At 36.4% G+C, this 20,420-nt stretch overlaps 1 protein-coding gene across 1 annotated transcript in view; it reads right to left on the reverse strand.

Annotated features, from left to right (window-relative positions):
* The window catches only part of LOC102916228 (cadherin-10), a 202,612-nt gene that overhangs the window by 123,854 nt on the left and 58,338 nt on the right, over positions 1-20,420 (reverse strand). The gene's annotated exons all lie outside the window — the stretch shown is intronic.

A 20,420-nucleotide genomic window follows, 5' to 3' on the forward strand; every position in this document is an offset into this window, starting at 1 on the left:
TTTCTTTCTTTTTTTTAGTTTTCCAAGATAGGGTTTCTCTGTGTAGCTTTGCGCCTTTCCTTGAACTCACTCTGTAGCCCAGGCTGTCCTCGAACTCACAGAGATCCGCCTGGTTCTGCCTTCCGAGTGCTGGGATTAAAGGCGTGCGCCACCACTGGGTTATGTCTTATTTCTACATGGAATATTCGTTGCACTTTGAGCAGAAAACAAAGTCTACCCAAATATATGGTACTGGATTTTACAATGACCTGCTACTTCACACAACTATTTCACTTCAGCCCTTTCCTTCAGCCCCCTAAAATGAGTCCTCTAGGGGTTTCTTAGTATTACCTTTACCAAGGGTCCCATTCTCCCTTCTGCTTGGGCTCTCTTTCTGTCATGTTTTGCCTTCAAGTCTCTGCTTAGATTAGAACCCGTCACCCTTCAGCTCTGGCTTTGATATCCACTCTGTCATTTCATGTATCACAATGCACTACCTATGTTTTACTTTTTACCAATTATACATTCAATTAACCCATAAAAATCTCTCAGGGCAACGAGTTATATGTATTTCTTCCTTACTGTTACATTCAGTGTCTAAACCAGAGGCTTGGACATTAGAGAAATTCATTAGCCACTTTCAATAAAGAAATAATATGGAAGTATAATGGGGCAAACATCTATCATTTTCTGTTCTATGATCCATGTCATGTATGTATGTGAGAAAACTCTTTACAATAACAATTACTTCTGTTATATTATTATTATAGGTCATTTTTTTATTTTGTAAATTTGTGTAGATTGTTAAAGCTTTCTAGTAGATATATTTTATTTTTGGAGATCATAATACTTCTAAATTATTTAGAGACCAGCAGGATTGAATTCTCTGTGCGTTTTATGAGAAGCACTCTAAGTACTCTGGTTCACATTTATGCTTTCGCTCACAGATATTTGGGAGCAATCTGTTTGGTTTCCTTTTCCTTTATTATTAAAATGATTGAAAGGTTAATGCAAATGTGCTAGGGAAATAAGATTAATGATGAACCAATGTCTCCCTTGAGTGTATTAAATGATAGTGAGCACATGAAGTCATACAACATGATCGATATGAACTCTATTATAATATGCCATGTAATACTCCACCGGAGTTTAGCAATGATCTGATGCATAATGTAGTTTTACATCCCAGAGCCATGACTTTCAGACACTTATATTGATTACATTCTAGGTAGTAGGAACATTTACCACACTGTTGTTTGTATTTCTACGATTCAGGATATGTTACAAGACACTGGCCAGAATCCAATACTGTTTCTATGAATTGGGGTTTCTGCTGAGTTCTACTAGAATATTAACATTTATTGAGGTAACAGTACACTTAACTCATCTCTTGATCATTAACAAACATGACAGCAGCTATATTCAATATTCCTGCTCCCTGTAAGTTAAGTAATAAACTACCAATAATTACAGCAGAGGACTGACGTTTTAGAAATCAGTGAGAGGCAACTATATATTTAAGCACTGTTAATAAATATTCAAAACTCTACATAATGAATGGAATCACATTTTCACTATTTTCTATATTCAACTGTTTAATGATTAAATACCTTAGGAATCCACAATAAGATGCATGAGTTAATAATTATAATGTAAGTAAAAGTCTACTTTAATATAGATTACATCCAAATTATTTGACATAATCAATTCAAACAATGAAAGGTTTACATCAAAATAGAAAACTATATCCACTCATTATTACGTTCTCCCAAAGTTAATTCCTGTTGTACATTTTCTATGAAGTAAGGGGCCAATATCTAGACATTTGAGAACAATGCTTATTTATTATAAATACTACTAATAATTATTCTTTTGGTAATATGACACCAATTATGAAAAGTCTTTTTATTTTCTACCAATATAATATTTGACATGATCAGTCAATATATTCTTTTGTTTCAGGAGGTACATTTCTTCATGAGGCATAGCTCTTAGCTACATGCTTTTTTCTTCTCCATTCAATACACCATCACTTCACACCTGTGTGTGTGTGTGTGTGTGTGTGTGTGTGTGTGTGTGTGTGTGTGTGTAAGTGTCTTTGGGAATTTAAGATTATATAGAAGCTAAGTCAAAGGTTAACTTTGCATATCTACTCTGATTGCTCCTGACCTTATTTTTTGAGACAGAGTCTTTTACTAAACCCAGAGCTTGCAGATGAAGCCAGGATGATTGATCAGGGAGTCCCAGGTATCTCCCTTTCTTCACCTTCCCCGAAGCTGGAGTTGCCAGTGCATCCCACTATTCATGGCCATGGGTAAGTGCACTAGAGATCTAAACTCTAGTTCCCGTGTTCACACAAAAATCAATTTATTCACTGAGCCAACTTTGTAGTCCATCGCACTATTTTAAGCAATCATTTCTCATGACAAAAGAACTTACAATATCTTCTAACAGGTTTTCTTAACCTCAGTATTTCTTACTTAAAAGAAGTCCTGGAGGGCATTATCTAAATTGATTTTTCTTAACCCATTTTATCAAGAATAAAGTCAATTAAAATATTTTAAAATGTCTGCAACTAAGAAAATAATACTTCAACCTTATTTCAACATTTGGGATGAGCTCATTTTTAAACATTTTTTTTTTAACGAATTTGCAGTAATTTTTCAACTGTTATATAAATCTTTTAATTTGTATATTTCCCTATTACTGTGTAATTCTGAATGTTGATTAGGGGATTAAAACTTATTGAATTAGCTTCACTAAAGAAAACCCTAGTATTATAATGAGTAATTGATATGTCCTTTGAAATTCCTAATGAATAAGTTATAATCTATGATTTAAATTTGAAGCTAAGTATCATGATATAAAATTGTATAAAAAGGAGGTACTGTAGTAGGTGGAATTATATTATTACAATTAAATAAGCAAGTGGTAGAGATTAAAGTAATGTAGTAAAATTAATGAAATTCTGTAATGTAATTTCTAGAGAAAAAAACACTAAAAACCACGCTTCCTTTTCTTAGTCTTAAAAATAATTCAATATAACTCAATATGTAGTTAGAAACCACCACTCATTTTAAAGCCATCTTTCATCACGATGTATTCCCACATTCTGTTCCTACCAGAGTTTTTGAAATTTTAATGTAAATTCAGATTCTTGGGTAAATGCTTATCTGTCTAGGCACTTGCAGAGTAGGGGTGAGTTCAATATTTGTTTCTCTCTGTGTGTCTCTGTCTCTCCATTTCGCTAACTTATTTGTTCATGTATTTACTTGAGAGAAGATCTGGCCTTATATGTTAGTCTAATCTGGGTTTATTATTTACATGAGACTGGCCTGAGAATCAAAGTAATCCTCCTACTGCAGCCTCTGTGAGTCCTGAGTTCACAGGTGTGTGTGTGTGTGTGTGTGTGTGTGTGTGTGTGTGTGTGTGTGCCAATATTGTCTTTGTAGTCCTAATGCAACTAGATACACGCACAGAATATAAAAAACATGGGCTTTCCTTGTATGTGAAATCATCTTCAAAATGTTTATGACATTTTGAGTATAGTGCTTCAGAGCTCAAATGCATGTTTTTACTGTATTTATTGGATGATAAACAAGACTGCAATGGGAAATACCAGAAAATATCACTAAATGGTATTATTGTTATTATTATTATTATTATTATTATTATTATTATTATTATTATTTTAATGAAACTCTTTATTTCACAGTACAATACACAACAGCATCTCTTTTCCTGGTCAAGCTACAGAATCCCTTTGCAAGTACACATGAATGAGACTGACATACTGATCTCATTTTACTTTTCTAATAAAAGAATATTCATTCTTCTTGTGAAATGCATATCAAAATGTAGCTTCATCCAAAACTAGTTAATTTTAGTATGTAAGTAGGCAAGATTAGAAATTATAATGTAATAGGCACGTTAATGAATGTCAATTACTCATTGTCTCTACACATCACTGCTGATCACTACCATCCATCATTAGCTAATAAAAAGAATTAGTCATTCCTCAGTCAATTGGTTATAGTCATTAGGATATCAATGTAAAAGACTTTAATCTTTCACCATTTATAAGGATAATATAAACTGCTAATGATTATTGAGAACAAATTTAAGCCAATTTGGGTGGACATTTTAAATACTTTTAGAATTTCATTCAATAAATGCAGTCTAATGTGATTTCAATATTAAAAAACAAAGAGACATTTTCCAGGTGTATTTTTTACAATTCAAATGACTCAAAGCATATTGAATGCTTCCTTTTTATTTAACTAATGCCAATTTATGCATCTAGAATAAGGAATTATGAGAAAATTGAATCAAGGCATTACACTAAGGACTCAAATAAAATGAGGCCATATGCTTGATCATATTTTCCAAGAGTTCATTACATGTTACCTACTGTGCTCTAATGTCAGAAAATGTGTAATTCTACATTGAATATTTATCACTCTATTTTAAGTATTCTGCACACGCATTTCGGTTTAGGTGTAACTTAAAGCAGGTCTTATATGGTCTATAAATTTTTAATAATGCAGGGATTCACACAGTGTTCAGTATTTTTTAATTAGACAGAATATTACTATCACTTATAAAATATTTCAGAATGAAGGAATATTGGCTCTTTGACCTAAAGAAAAAACTAAATTATGATACTATGTTTACCAAACCTTATTTGTATATTTAATGATACAGAGCTTACATAAGATGGCCAAACATACAAATGGTACCTTTTTAATTGAGCAATGAGTACAAGACCAAGACTAGATTACTAGTCTCGAATAAGCCATCACTCACTGCAAGGAATGCTAAAAATTTGCAGAATAATATACAAAAAGCTCGAATCTTTGCTGTTCCTCTTCAAGAAAAAAAAATGGTTGTAATCATTTTTATTTGCAGGTTAAGAATGTGACCTAAGCACAAACATTTCATATACATCTCCAGTTATACAATGTGTTAACATCTTCAGATAACAATTTTCAAAGTAAGACACAACTTAAGTAAGTTTGAAAAGGTTGGTAGATAAAGCATGAAGTAGCAGTGAGCGAACGGTTCAATGACTGGGGTACCACGCTCTCTACGATTCTGTTGATAGGTAAAAAGAATAGCATCCAAGAGTTTTCCCTACTGTGTCCTCAACTCTTTCTGACTCAGAAGCAAATGAGAGAGTCCCAGATGTAACTAAGTCCATGACCAAGTTAGCAGTGCCAGTACAGCTGTGGCATGACACCTGCTGCTTCCTGGAAATCTCATTTTACTGCAGCTGGAGTTCATTACATTATAGAGAATGAGTAACAAGAATGCTCTCATGGTAGCTTAAAGATCTTCAGATAAAGCCATCTGCTACCCAATTTTCTTGGACCCAGAATTTAAATGGGTTCTGTAAAACAATTTTATATGCATGTGTGTGTGGTGTGTGTGTGTGTGTGTGTGTGTGTGTGTGTGTGTGTGTGTGTGTGTGTGTGTGTACATTCTGGTCTAAAGTAAGATATTCCTCATACTCTTTTGAACAGGTAAAGGAAAGGATGTTAGCAATCATTAACTATTAAATCACTTCCAAGAAGACATTTTATACATGTACTAATAAATGGTGCATAAACTTAGTTGATACCTAAGTTTATGTATCCTACTGTGTAGATTGTAAATTGTGTGCAAATTAAACTGGAATTTAGTATGTGTTTAGATTGTTGTATCTGAACCTGGAAATTTTCATAATAGAATTTATGAAAGTTAGTCAAAGGAACAGTTATATGAACACAACATTGTGGCCATTTGTTCTCTACTTGGTTTTTAAGGCATATAGACAATTATTTCTATGAGGAAAAATGCATATAATAAGACAGATCTTTGTGTGATGCAATCAGTGTCAGGGAAAAGAAACAGGAAAAATGTTAACAGTAATTAGCTGTCACTTAAGTTCAGTACCTCACATTTCTGTGGAAAACCGCTCTATAAAGTTAAAGACCTAAAAACACTCAATAAAAACAAAAACAAAACAAAACAAAACAATTCTATGGAGACCAGATAAGGCAACTCAATAGAGGAAAAGGATCTCAAGAGCAGGCAAAAGAGTCAGAGATACACCTGCTTCCACTGTTAGGAGTACGACATAAATACCAAGCTGACAGCCACAAAAACAAGCAGAGGACTTGTAGTAGTCCCTGTGTGTGATGCTTCAGTCTCTGTGAGGCTATGTGAGCCCTGCTTAGTTGATTGGGTAGGCAATGTTCTCCCGGTTTGGCTGTCCTCTCTTGGAGGCCTGCTCTTTTCTAAAGAGGAAAGGGACGTAGGGTGGATCTCAAGGAGACGGGAGGTGGTAAAAGCTAGAAGAAGTGGAGGAAAAACTGTGGTTCGGATGTATTGTATGAGAGAAGAATCTATTTTCAGTGGAAAAATAAATAATAAATAAATAAACAAACACATAAAATATTTCCTACATTATTCCTCTTTAGCCAGCATGTAATATTGAAATAACCCCATGGAGGTTATATTTTATTTTCTTGAAAGCAGACAGGGTCGGATCTGCATAATGCTTGGCTCAATGCTAAGCTGCACTTTCCAACTGAACCAAAAGAAATGAGACTCAATTTTTTTTTATATTTAAATATTTTTTATTTTAATTCTTGAAAGCATCAAGCACTTGGTATAGATAATAGACTCTGGACTTTAGTTTGTTTGCAATATTAATCTACAATCTTTTAATCATCTAGATGAATCCATTATTAAACATAATCTTAAGGTTTGTAATAGTTATTCTGTTTCCAAGTGAAGTGTTAAAACTAAGTTGTGGCAATAAAATTGAGTGAATGGCATTGAATGCCTTGGAAATATGGGTCTTGATTATACATAGGATAAGGGAAAGAATGTGCCAGTATATCAAATTGATGCATTAAAGAAACAAAAATATTTCATTTTTCTAAGAAAAAAGCTTAAATGTAAATTCAGGTTCAGGTCTGTTTTAATGTGGTGGCCAATTCACATCATGTTTCCGCCACAATTTTCTCAGTGTTACCCAGGATAGTGTTATAGCTTTCTTAGACCCTATCCATTTATCTTATTGAGATTTGTTTTTTTATTTTTAAAAAAATGGGACATAATTTTTTACAACTGAATTTATAGAGCTAATTATACTAATAATACATATGAATAACTTTATTTCATTTATTTATGTATTATTCATAATTTAATTGAATATTCACATTTTCTCTCACTTTAAAATAAATTTAATCATTTCCATGGGCTGCTAGGTGAGCCCTCAGCTCTATGCTTATCATAACTAATGGTAAGGTTGTCCCTCATTTTAGTGCTAAATACGTCAGCAAGGATTAGCCTCAAAAGCAGACAGGAGAGTTTTCATCTACAAGTTAATCTGTCATCTCTGAGAAAGTATGACAGTAAAGCTATCTAAGGCAATCACAGTGTTATCAACCGAAATCTAACGAAGGCCACCAAGTGCCTCTTGTACTGTTCTAAAACGCACCGAATGATTTAGAAATGAACAGTTTGTGTTAGTATTAAACTTATACTTTTGGTCAGTGGTTATCACACAGCAAACTCACATGTAAGTTTGACACTGTACCTGTAACTTCAGTGCTGTCATGGTGAAGAAAAGAGGATCCATAGGACTTGATAGTTTGTTTAGCCAATAGGTGAGCACAATATTTATTAGGAGCCATGTCTCAAAATTAGTAAGGCATACAGTGATTGAGGAGATACCAAAGATCAGCCTCTGGACTCCAAGTATATGTACACACACATAAATGTCCATGCAAACATGTCCACATGCATCCAACAAGTATTTAAATAAAAGAATGTAAATTGTAAATATGATAATTAAAAGATAAAACATTAAGTTCTGGTCTGAGCACAAATATGGTGGACTGTCTGTAGGCGGGAGATTATGAGGGGAGAAATTTAAAACAAGGCTAGGTCAGGTCACATAGTGAATTTCTGGGTCAACAATATCTCCTCAAAATGTCAAAAGATCTTATGATATATAAATTCCACACATTGGGTTTTTGTTTGTTTGTTTGTTTTTGGCTTTTGGTTTTTTGTTTTTCAAGATAGGGTTTCTCTGTGTAGTTTTGGTGCCTGTACTGGATCTCACTCTGTAGACCAGGCTGTCCTGGAACTCACAGAGATCTGCCTGGCTCTGCCTCCAGAGTGCTGGGATTAAAGGTGTGTGCCACCACCGCCCGGCCACACATTGCTTTCTTTTTTTTTTTTTTTTTGTTAAGCATACCACTGACATGGCAGATTTTCAGTAAAGAAAATGTTATTCAAAAACAAAAATTCAACTATTTTTAAAATTAAGTTTGTAAAGAGTTTTATCAGTCGAAAGAAAGGTTGAATGAGTTAAAACTATAATGTACCTAATCAAGACAGATTTTGATGAGTATGTATATGTTTTCCTTTTTCATTTCTGTCTTCATTAACTACAAACTCTAATCCCCACTCTAGAATTATCGATTCGCGGCACACACTCTTTGAATTCCAAATAAAATGCAGCATGCAGTCTTTCAGTTGATAAGCTTTATGAATACCCAATTCAACAATCTTTGATTTATGTATATGTATGCCTACATATTTTCCCCCAATAGCCAAAACACCAATTGAGGAGAACATTCATATAAAGCATTGGAGTTCAAAATTCTGATTCATGAGTTATTTGATGTTGGATTACAGTGTAGTATTTACCATTAAAACAAATATCTACTAGTGTAAAAGGAAGCAACAATGTCTATGCTCTCTCAGACTCCAAGAGAGACTGGTCATTGGTCCTTGCATCAATTGTATTTTTGACCTATCTCCAGCCACATTTACTGTGGAAACCAAAAGGACCCATCATTTCAGTAAGAATTTAGTAGGCGAAAACAAGTACCAGAAACAAAACAATCTATCTATATTCTGGATCGTCAAGGCCTAATCTACAAAATGCCATTCATTCACTTAGTTGAAAATTACTCTTGTATGCAGAATTCCACTCAGCATTTCTTTTCTTGTATAGTTGTTACACCCTGTGTATACTCTGTGTTAAATTCTTTCCACATGATACTATTCCTTGCTACTTTTTCTACCTGTTAGATGGCTGCATAACCATATCTTCAGAAAAGGGAGGCATAATCTTCCTCTACCTGTGTGTGTGTGTGTGTGCGCGCATGTGTGTGCGCGCGCACATACACATACTCAAGACCCTTAAATGGGTCGAAATATTTATATGAATGAAACGAAATATTTATATATTTATATTAAATGAAACGAAATATTTATAATTTATTATACTGACTTTTAACATAAATGGATGGGTGTACTAAGAAATGCATGGAGGCATTGAAGTGGAAAAGGATGCATAAAAACTCCAGTGTTTTTGTAGATCATGCTTTCCTACTTTCTTTACTCCATAAAATATCAAGGAATGAAATAGTCAAAAGCAAAGAATGCATCACAAGGCATAATTTTCTATACTTCAGGTCTTTTACAGCAATTGATAGTTCTTTTAGTGTCTTTTATTATTATTTTCCACTTCTTTCCTTATTCTATAATTTAATCCTCTGTCATATGTATAGTTAGCAAAGATTTACTCTGATTCTGCAAACCGTCACTTCACTTAGTTTCTTTCTTTGCAATGAGGAACTTCAGAATTTCCTGTAATTCCATCCCTCAGGTCTTGGTGTCATTTCTTAAGCTATTGGATTTCTATTCAGAAAGTTCTCTGCCTAGATCTCGATGAGTTTTCTCAAATAACTAAAGTGAACACAATCACATGAACCTCGGGTAAACTGCTACTGGGATGTAGCCAAAGCACCCGAAGTCAACATAATGAAGTATTTACACATCCATGTTCATCTCAAAGCATTATTCACATTAACCAAGTGTTAGAATTAGAATAGGTGGTTGAAAATAAATGGGTAGAGAAAATGTGACATATTTTGTACATATATATGTACAATATGACTAATCATATATATGTATATATATATATATATTCAAAATGGAGCATCTTTCAGCTATAAAGAAATTATATCATTTGCTAGAAAATGGACACAATGTGAGATCATCTTACTAAAGAAATAGTACATGCTTTCTCTCAGTTGTAGATTCTACATTTTATAGAGATATATACATGAATATGAAAAAGAAGTAATGTACTAGAAAGAATTGGGCAGAGAAGAAGGAGGACAAAGAAGAAGGACAGGTTATACATGTAAGGAACTATCTTTATGAAATTCACTATTAAAGGGAACATATCAATATATTTTAATTCTCATATTTTGTAAACATTTGTATCCCCTTTAAAAGTATTTTCTGTGAACAGTCTTCAGAATTTATCCTGAGTTAGCAGTTTTTTCTGATAATAGAATACTGAACTCAAGACTACCATTTTGAATTTTTAAAATATTTATGTAACAGAAATTTAATTAAATCATCCCCTCTCTTCTCCTTCCCATGCTTCTCTCTCTTTTAAATTCATTACCTCTTATTCTTTAATTAATATTTTTAAATGTTTATGTAAATAAATATATAAATACAATCTATTGAGTCTCCCTAGTGTTGTTTGTAAGTATATTTTTAGGGCTGTTTGGGATTGGATAGCCATTGAGAGTACTCCTGTCTGGGGAAGGTAAATTCTACCTCTCACAGAAGGTTTGAAGTACTTGTAGCTCTTCCTCTAGAAGTGGGACCCTGTGCTGTTTCCCTCACCCTCATTGGCATGTCAAATGGTATTTTAATTGTTCAGGTCTTGTATAAACAGCCATACTGTTGAGATTCCATGGCTGTAGCTTCCCTTACTATATATTTAGAAGACACAGTCTTGCAGTGGAATTCCTGGTAGAGTTGGAGGATTTGAAAGAAAAAGATGAGAGGTCAAGCAAATAAGAGTAAAGAAATGAAACGACCGTGCTTTAAGAGAAGGGATGTAACAACAACAACAACAAAAATCACTGACTGTAGGTTACAGGTCCAACATAAAAACTTAAACCCTAGAACTTCTAGAGAGAAATTTCGCAAAAAGAATATTGTGTGATTTTAATTGGCAAAAAAAACTTCTTAGGGATGATAGTAAATTAGGACCTATGAAATAAAAAAGATGACAAATGGATTTTTGTCAAAACTGATATAATGCCTCTTCCTCACCAATGAATAAAGTAGAAAAGAAAATGTCCATAAAATAGGGGCGGAGATGCAAAACTCTAATCTGATAACGTACCTCTATATGCAATTTTAAGAAAGTTAGAACTAATAGCTGCAAACAAAAAAATCCAAAGGCTTATGACTGTTATCTCAGGAAGCTCGAAGCAGGAAAGCTATCCTGAGTTCAAGGCCTGCCAAGGTTAGCTTATGAGTTCCAGATAGCTTGGGCTATACAGAATGCGACCCTGTGTCAAACAACAACAAAATACAATGAAATATCTGAAAAGGGGTCTAGGTTGTGACTCAACAGGTAAAAAAATGCTAACATAGCCTGATGACCTAAATTCAATCACAGAACCCATGAAAAATGTTAGATGCTGTGGTACACATCTGTAACACCAGCATTTGTAGGTGTGAGGAGCTGAGACAGGAGAACTGTCCATAGGATCATGCACCCACTAGCACTGAATATGCAGCCCACCTGCAGAAATATATCCTGTCTCACCAAGACAGAGGGTGGGAACTCACTCCTAAAAGTTGTCCTCTAGTCTCCACAGGCATGCATGGCATGATCACGTTTACTCTTATGCATACATACATACACTTACTCACACAATACAAAACAACAAAATTTTCCAAAAAAACATCTGAAGAAATTTTAACAAAAACAGCATGCCTAGACTGACAGCAGCATCTAAGAAGTTGTTCAGTATCAGTCATCATCTTTGTGGACCAAACATGAAAATTAGAGCTACAGTGGATATCATGTCACAAAATTAAAAACCCTACTATTTTAAAATGCATCCTCAGAAGTTTACAAGAATAGACAGCAAAACAACTCTCTCACTTATCCAGAGGGCCTAGTCCAGTACCATGAGGGCTCTTCAGCTATTGGTCCATGGTCCATGTGTTTCTACTAGTTTGGCTAGTTGTCTCTTTATTTTTCCAGTCACGGTCTCCATATCTCTTGCACATAGAATCCCTCCTCTCTCTCTCATCAATTGGACTCCTGGAGCTCTGCCTGGGACCCGGCCGTGGATCTCTGCATCTACTTTCCTTCAGTCACTGGATGAGGGTTCTATGATGACAGTTAGGATATTCAGTCATCTGATCACCAGAGTAGGCCAGCCTAGGTACCCTCTGGAACATTGCCAGTAGTCTATAGTGGAGTCATTCTTGTGGATTCCTGGGAAACCCTCTAGCACTCTGTTTCTCCCTATTCCCACAGTGTCTTCATTTATCATGGTATCTCTTTCCTTGCTTTCCCACTCTGTTCTTGTTCCAGCTCAAACCTCTCACTCCTCTAAGCTCTCATCTCCAGTCCCCTGCCCTCCATTAACCCCCTCCCCTCCCCGTTTGCCCATGTAGATCTCATCCATTTCTCCATCATTGGGCAATCCATGCATCCTTCTTAGGGTCCTCCTTACTAGCTAGCCTCCCTGGAGCTGTGAGTTGCAGTTTGGTTGCTGTGGGATGTTAATGTATGTCCTGTGGGAGCCCTTCTTGGGTTCCTTGTGGCGTTACCCAGCAGGTTTGCATAGAGGATGATTAGGACCATGGGCCTGAGTGCAGGTGTCTGAGATGGTCTGCACTTGACTGTACTGGGGGATGGTCTGTATGTCAAGTTGCTCTGATTGGTTAATAAATAAAACCTGATTGGTCGTGGCTAGGCAGGAAGTATAGGCGGGACTAACAGAGGAGAAATAAAAGAACAGGAAGGCAGAAGGAGACGCTGCCAGCCACTGCCAGGACAAGCAGCATGTGAAGATGCTGGTAAGCCACGAGCCACGTAGCAAGATATAGATTTGTAGAAATGCGTTACTTTAAGATATAAGAATAGTTAACAAGAAGCCTGCCACGGCCATACAGTTTGTAAGCAATATAAGTCTCTGTGTTTACTTGGTTGGGTCTGAGCGGCTGTGGGACTGGCGGGTGACAGAGATTTGTCCTGACTGTGGGCAAGGCAGGAAAACTCTAGCTACATTTGGTTATCCTTTGCTTTATATCTAGTATCCACTTATGAGTGAGTACATACCATGTTTGCCCTTCTGAGTCTGGGTTACCCCACTCAGGATGATATTTTCTAGTTTCATCCATTTGCCTGCAAACCTCATGATGTCATTGTTTTTCTCTGCTGAGTAGTACTCCATTGTGTATATGTACCACATTTTATTTATCCATTCTTCAGTTGAGGGGCATCTAGATTATTTCCAGGTTCTGGCTATTACAAATAATGCTGTTATGAACATAGTTGAGCTTGTGGTATGATTGAGCATTCCTTGGGTATATGCTCAAGAGTGGTATAGCTGGGTCTTAAGGAAGATTGATTCCCAGTTTTCTGAGAAACCACCATACTGATTTCCAAAGTGGCTGTACAAGTTTGCATTCCCACCAACAGTATAGGAGTGTTCCCCTTGCTCCACATCCTCTCCAAAATAAGCTGTCTTCGGTGTTTCTTATCTTAGCTTAAACTGTTTAGGGGCCCCCAGGCAGTGGGAAGAGGACCTGTTCCTAGTGCATGGGCCGGCTTTTTGGAACCTAGTGCCTATGATGAGACACTTTGCTGTGTGATAACCACTGACCAAAAGTATAAGTTTAATACGTGTGATACATTCCTGTCTTGTTTTTAACTTTTTTTAGTCTGTTTATCTCTTGTCCCAACAACAGCCTGAATTTAAGACTTACCAGCCTGACAAATACCTTGTTTTAATCAAAAAAAAAAAAAATCCATAACCTCATGAGAACTTTATATTCTCAGTTTGGCCTGGACACCTTCAGCTTCAGCAAACAGGGGGTGAGTGCAATAGTGCATAAAATATGAGGCTGTGAGAGCTCACGCCTGCTTATGAGAGTGTGTAATTTAATAAAGTGTTCATTGATGTCAGCACACTGGCTCATCAGACCTGTGCGGATGTCGATGCCGGCAGCAGAGAGACTTTGGCTCCTAATTAGATGACTGAAGGCAGATTATATTTTCCCTTGGAGACAGACACAAGGGTGGGAGAGTTATTCTCAGCGGGATTTAGATTCACAAATATCTGATGGAAGAGAATCCAAATAGGGAAAGGCACACATTAGGCACAGCCAGCTAGGAAAATGAACTTGACAGGGCTGCATTATTTATGAGGAATTTATGAAAGCTAACACAAGGCTTCTATTGTTCTCCCCTTATTCACATACAAATTTCTGGCATAAATTTTTAATAAGGAACAATATTTTGTGACTTGCTGGCTAAGTTTTCTAACAACTCTGTAACTTTCAAAGAAATTTATGTGTTATGACTTAGAATTCCTTATAGTACACCTGACATGTTATGGGCTAAGGAGGACTACTCCATAGTACCTTGTGAAACTGCAAATAAGAAGGTCAAATTAATTACAGATTTATCCAAAGAAATTGAACTGTATATCCTTTAGAGAACTAGGATTTCTAGTTTCAGATCTTACTCATGGAAATGTTATTAATAAACAAAAAATATATGGTTTGCATAATTGTACTAATCTTTATTTTCCCTAACAAATTGGTACATGTATTAAGGATTATCTAATGAACAAATACTCAGCATAGTTACTAATATAATTTCCTATTTGGAGTACACCTTCTATTTTTCAATTAATACAGTCACCATTTACACTTTCAGCTGTCTGAAAACATGTGAATCGCCAAAGTTTGAAACTAAAATACCTTTTACAAAAAGTGTTCAATTGAGAAGAAAGGTCAGTAAAATATATATAATGTTTGGACATATGCTTAAGGAAGACTACGATGCCTGACAAAATTAACAATTTTTTATCCAGTGGTAATGAAAGAGATAAGGGTGACCCAGGAGGATGGTGTAGGCTGTAGTTTCTAACCTTCCTAATGCTGTAAACATTTATGACAGTTCATCATGGTGTGGTGACCCCCAAATAAAAGTATTTTGTTTCTACTGTTATAATTTTGCTACTGTTATAAATCATAATGTAAATATCTGATATGCAGGATATCTGACATGTGACCCACAAAAAGGTCTAGACCGACAGATTGAGAACCAATGGCTTAGGGTGTTTGCCTTGGAAGGTCAGGAATCTGAGTTAAAAACCCAGGTGTTGTAGCATTCATCTGTCATCCCAGGGCAGGCAAGGTGGGGAAAGGGGGGCTTGCTGACCAGTCAGTCTTTTGTAGTCTTGTGAGATTCTGCCTAAAGAAGCAAGGTGAACAGCTTCTGAGGAACAACACTGCAGGTTGATATGTGGCCTCTACATGCATATGCACAACTGTGTGTGTGAACCTGTGCACATGCATGAACATACACACAGAGAGAACAAATGAAGAGGGCCTTACTGAGGAATGATACCAGATGCTGGTCTGTGGTCCCTGCATGCGTGCACATCTACATACAAATGTTCACCTGTGCATGTGCATCTTGAAAAGCACATACATGCATGCACAACACACACACACACACACACACACACACACACACACACACACACACAATCAACTAAAGAAAAAGAATCTGCTAGCAAATGGAGCTGGGTTTATAGTGAAGTATGGAGTGACTGCCTAGCAATCAACTGTACACTGAAACCCTGCAAAACAAACAGAAAGTCAAACTATAAAATAGTACATGAAACATAAAGTAAAATTGCATTGCCCCAAACAATGAGAAAAGACATTTTTAAAAGAAAACTAGTATGCCAACACAATTAATTCATTCAGTAAGCATTTAATATTTTATATGAGACTTATTGTGCTACGTAATGAGGAGAAAAGGGCAGAGCAGTATAATTGCAAATAGGCCTCAAATTCCATATAGTAAAAATAGATGTGCTGGTAATATAAGCTGGACAAAACAGCATTTTACTCCTAATTTATTATTCATATGTATTACATGTATAAACTTCACATATTAGTGCAATTCACGGTGATATACTCAGACATACATAAATAACACTGTTAGTCCACTTTGCCTTCATGCTGGATTTCTTCTCCTCACATCAGCACCACAATCACACACCTAGCACCCTGAACAATCCAAGTAATCACAGTTCTCTTTATCTCAACCTGATTTCTATTTACTTACTTGTTGTGTGTGTACACACATGCATGCATGAGTGTCTGTGTGTGCATTTGATGTGCATGCATATTCATGTAAGTGTGGCCTCATGTTTGTATTTGAATATGGAGACTCAAGTTCAACCTTAGATGTTAATTCCCAGGAGCTGTTCATCTTTTATGGGAGGCAAGGTCTCTCACTATGACCTGGGCATCAGCAATTATGTTAAGTGGTCCAAGGGGCCTGATGGAGCTCTTTCTCCACAGCTAAAATTACAAAGGTGACACCCTACTTTGTTTTCTGTGTAAGTTCTGGGGATCAATTTCAGGTCCTCAGTCCTCATGTGTGTATAGCAAGCATTTTGCCAACTGAGCTGTCTGCCCAAACTGTTGTAGAATATTATTCCAAGGTGTGTTACTTTTATTTATGTTGCATTTGTTTAACTATGTGAAGCTGTGTTACTCTGCCTGGCTCAGACACCTGATTGGTCTAATAAAGAGCTGAATGGCCAATAGCTGGGCAGAAGAAAGGATAAGCAGGGTTGGCAGGTGGAGAGAATAAATAGAAGATCTGGGAGGAGAGTAAGGAGCAAGAGAGAAGACGGAGGACACAAGAGGCCAGCCACCCAGCTACACAGTCAGCCATGGAGTAAAGTAAAAGTAAGATTTACAGAAGTAAGAAAAAGGTAAAAACCTAAGAGGCGAAAGGCAGATGAGATAATAAGTTAAGAAAAGCTGGCTAGCAACAAGCCAAGCTAAGGACAGGCATTTATAATTAAGAATAAGCCTCTATGTGTGATTTCTTTGGGAGCTGGGTGGTGGGCTCCCCCAAAAGATCAGAACAACCAACAACACAAGACCTGTATTTATTTTTAGTTTCAGAACTCACTGAGAGAGAACGTATGGTATTGCATTTCAGTTCTGGCCTATTTCACATCGCATGAAAGCCTTCAGTTCCAACTAATCTACTGAGGAGGGCAGGGCTCCTTTTCTGTTTATGACTGAATATCTCAATTGTGTTCATGCATTCATATTTTCTTTATTTCTTCACCACTTGCCAGGCACCTAGAGATATCCTATGTCTAAGCAATTGTGACTATTATAATAACCATCAGGCAAGCAATGGTTTTAGTTATTTGTGAAATTCATTGTTCTTAGATGTATAATCATGAAGGGATAACTGAGTCATACAGTATTTGTATTTTCACTTTTTTGGGGGGGATTTCCATAGTATTATCTATAGTTTTCATATTAATTTATGTTCATAGTATCATTGTTATAAAGTGTCCTTTTTTCTGAGTGCTCTCCATTCTTTTTTATTAAAAAATAATAGCCATTCTAAATGGGTGAAATAGTATCGTTTTTAGCTCACATTTACACTTCTCGGATGGTTAAAGATAGTGAACATATTTTAATCGATTTATTGACCATTTAGATTTTTCTTTCTGGAATATCTATTCAAGTAACCTGCTCATTTTAGTTGGAACAGACCTTATTACATTTTTTTAAAAGTTCTTTATATATTTTGGTTACTGTCAGAAGAAAAGCTGGTAAATATTTCCTCCCTTCCTTGACTGATTGTTTCCATTCTTGTAAAGCTTCTGAGTTTGACATTCTGTCATTTGCCACATGATCTCAGAGGCCAGTTCAGGAAATCATTGGCTCAACCAATATCTTCATGTGTTTACCTATGTCTGCCTGCAGTAGGGTATGTGTAACATCAGAAACCTTTATCTATTTGAGTTGATTTTCTACAAAGTGAAGTACAGTGAACAAACTTGAATCTGTAAGATGTAGATACCAAATTTCTTAGGAACCTTTATTGTATAAATCCTTCTTACTTCAGTGTATGCTTTTATCTCATTTGCCAAGGGTAAGTCACCTACAGACATGCAGCTTTGCTTACTTACACGTTCTCTATTTTTGTTCAATTTGTTCTCTTTATGTTTTGATTGGAGCACTGCAATGACCTCTTCTTGGTGGTGTTGCTGGAGGAGGGTTCTTACTCTGTAGCCCTAGATGACTTGTAGCTCTCGATATAGACCAGGCAAGGCTGGAACTCACAGAGATATGCCATTTTCGGAACCCTTCCATCCCTGATGCTGGAATTAAAAGTGTGTCTTTATGGAACTCACACTGAAACTGTATGTCACCTTGGTTAGTGATGGGTATTTTAATTGTATTAATACTTCCAGTTCATCAATATAGGCTGTCTTTCCACCTCTTTGTGTCACCTTCTTTGATTTCTTTGTTGTTTAATTGTTTTATTATTATCTTTGTAGAAGTCTTTTACTTCCTTAGTTAATACATTTGGTGTCTTTGTCCTTTTGTTGGTTGGTTGGTTTAGTGTTGTCTCTACAGTGTTCTCTAGCTTTTGTTTTTCTTTCTAAACAATTGTGATATTAGTATATACAAAATACATTCTCTTATATTGATTTTGCATCCTGTTACTTTACTCAATTCATTTACCAGTTACAGTAGTTTTTAGCTAGAATCTCTACGTTTTCCTACAGATAGAATCATGTATGATCCTGTCTTATGGTAATTTGACTTCCTCCTTTCTTATTTGAATTCCTTTTCTCTCTTTTCTAATTACCATTTCTAAAGATTTTAGCAGGATTGAACAGAGGCAGTGGGAGCAAGCACTCTCATCTTGTTCCTGGTCACAGAGAAGGAGCTATTGGGCTTTCTCTAATTAGGATGGTGTTGGTTGTGGCTTAGTCATTCAGTGTTTATTACCTTGAGTTCTGATCACTCAGTATCTGTTTTTTTTAGCTTTAAAATTAAAAGAATTTTTAATATATACACATACTTTTACTGTACCTGTTCAGATGGTCAATGAATGTATATCCTTCATTCTCATTTCACAATGTGTTAATATTACCTGATTTTCATATGTTAAGCCATCATTATATTCTTGGTGTCTTAGTTAGGGTTTCTGTTGCTGTGATGAAACACCACAACCAAAAGCAACTTGGAGAAGAAAAGGTTTGTTTCACTCACAGTTCTATATAACAGTTCATCATCAGAAGCAGTAAGGGCAGGAACTCAAGTAGGGCAGGATCCTGGAGGCAGAAGCTGATGCAGAGACCATGGAGGGGTGCTGCTTTTTGGCTTCCTCCCCTGGGCTTGTTCAGCCTGCTCTCTTATAGAAACCAGGACCACCTGCTGCAGAGCAATAACGCACCCACACATCCACAATGGCCTGAGCCCTCCCCCCTGAACTGCTAATTAAGAAAATGCACTACAGGCTTGTCTACAGCTAGATCTTCCGGAGCCATATCGATTGAGGATCCCTTTCTCTGATAACTCTAGCTGTGTCAGTCATCAAAACAGCCAGTACACCTGGTATGAAGCACACTTAACAGGTAAGTAATGATTTCACTGTGCAAAACGTTAGAGACTTTTTGACATTTGTGTCTCTTGATTTCTGTAACACACATTGTGCCTGGCTGCATCTCAATTAGCCTAGCAATACTCTTTGGGTGTGGATCTTTGGGTATGAAACCCCAAGTGTTGTTGACAGAGTGTTAATATAGCCCTAAGTTTCAAAATGTCCTTTCATCAGTGTGTCTCAAGAACAAAGGATGTGGTGCTTAGTAACTGTTGAGTGCTTAACAGGTTCCTCAATGCTTCACGGTGAACAGAATGTACAATATCAGGCAAGAAGCACTCCCTCTCCACTGTGAAGGAAAACCATCTGAGCTGCTGAGCACTGACTAAAGAAAGAGAAAAGACACAGAAGATCCAAGAGAGTCAGCCCACTAGAACATGGATCTTTATACCTCATCTATCATTTAGCTAGCAGCTCTGAGACTTGGGAGAGGACTGCGAAGGATGAGTTAGAACTTTTGACTGCATGGTAGATAAAAATCATTTGATGGAAGTGTATAGGTGAGAGGGCAATTTCACGAGCCCCATTCAAACCAGAGTGTAATCAGGTTTCTACCTGATTCAGCAGACATAAGAAATGTGAAGAGAACCAAAGAGAATAAGGCCAGGACTACTATAGACCCCAGAGGCTGAGCAGGATGGGAAATATCATGGCACTCATGGGACATCACAGTCCACTACAACCCATACAACATACAATAAGCAATGTATCTGATAAAATGATCTCTTGTGAAATTAGTGCAGGTGTGAAAAGGGAATAGTTTCTGTGCAATAGGAAACAGCAGGCACTCAAGAGACCATTGCTGCCGTTAGAGAGCAATGTCAGTTTTCTTCCAGCCCTTTGATTTCACCTCTTCTCTATGAGCTCT

The sequence above is a fragment of the Peromyscus maniculatus genome, chromosome 15 (assembly GCF_049852395.1).
Source record: "Peromyscus maniculatus bairdii isolate BWxNUB_F1_BW_parent chromosome 15, HU_Pman_BW_mat_3.1, whole genome shotgun sequence".
Taxonomy (NCBI): domain Eukaryota; kingdom Metazoa; phylum Chordata; class Mammalia; order Rodentia; family Cricetidae; genus Peromyscus; species Peromyscus maniculatus.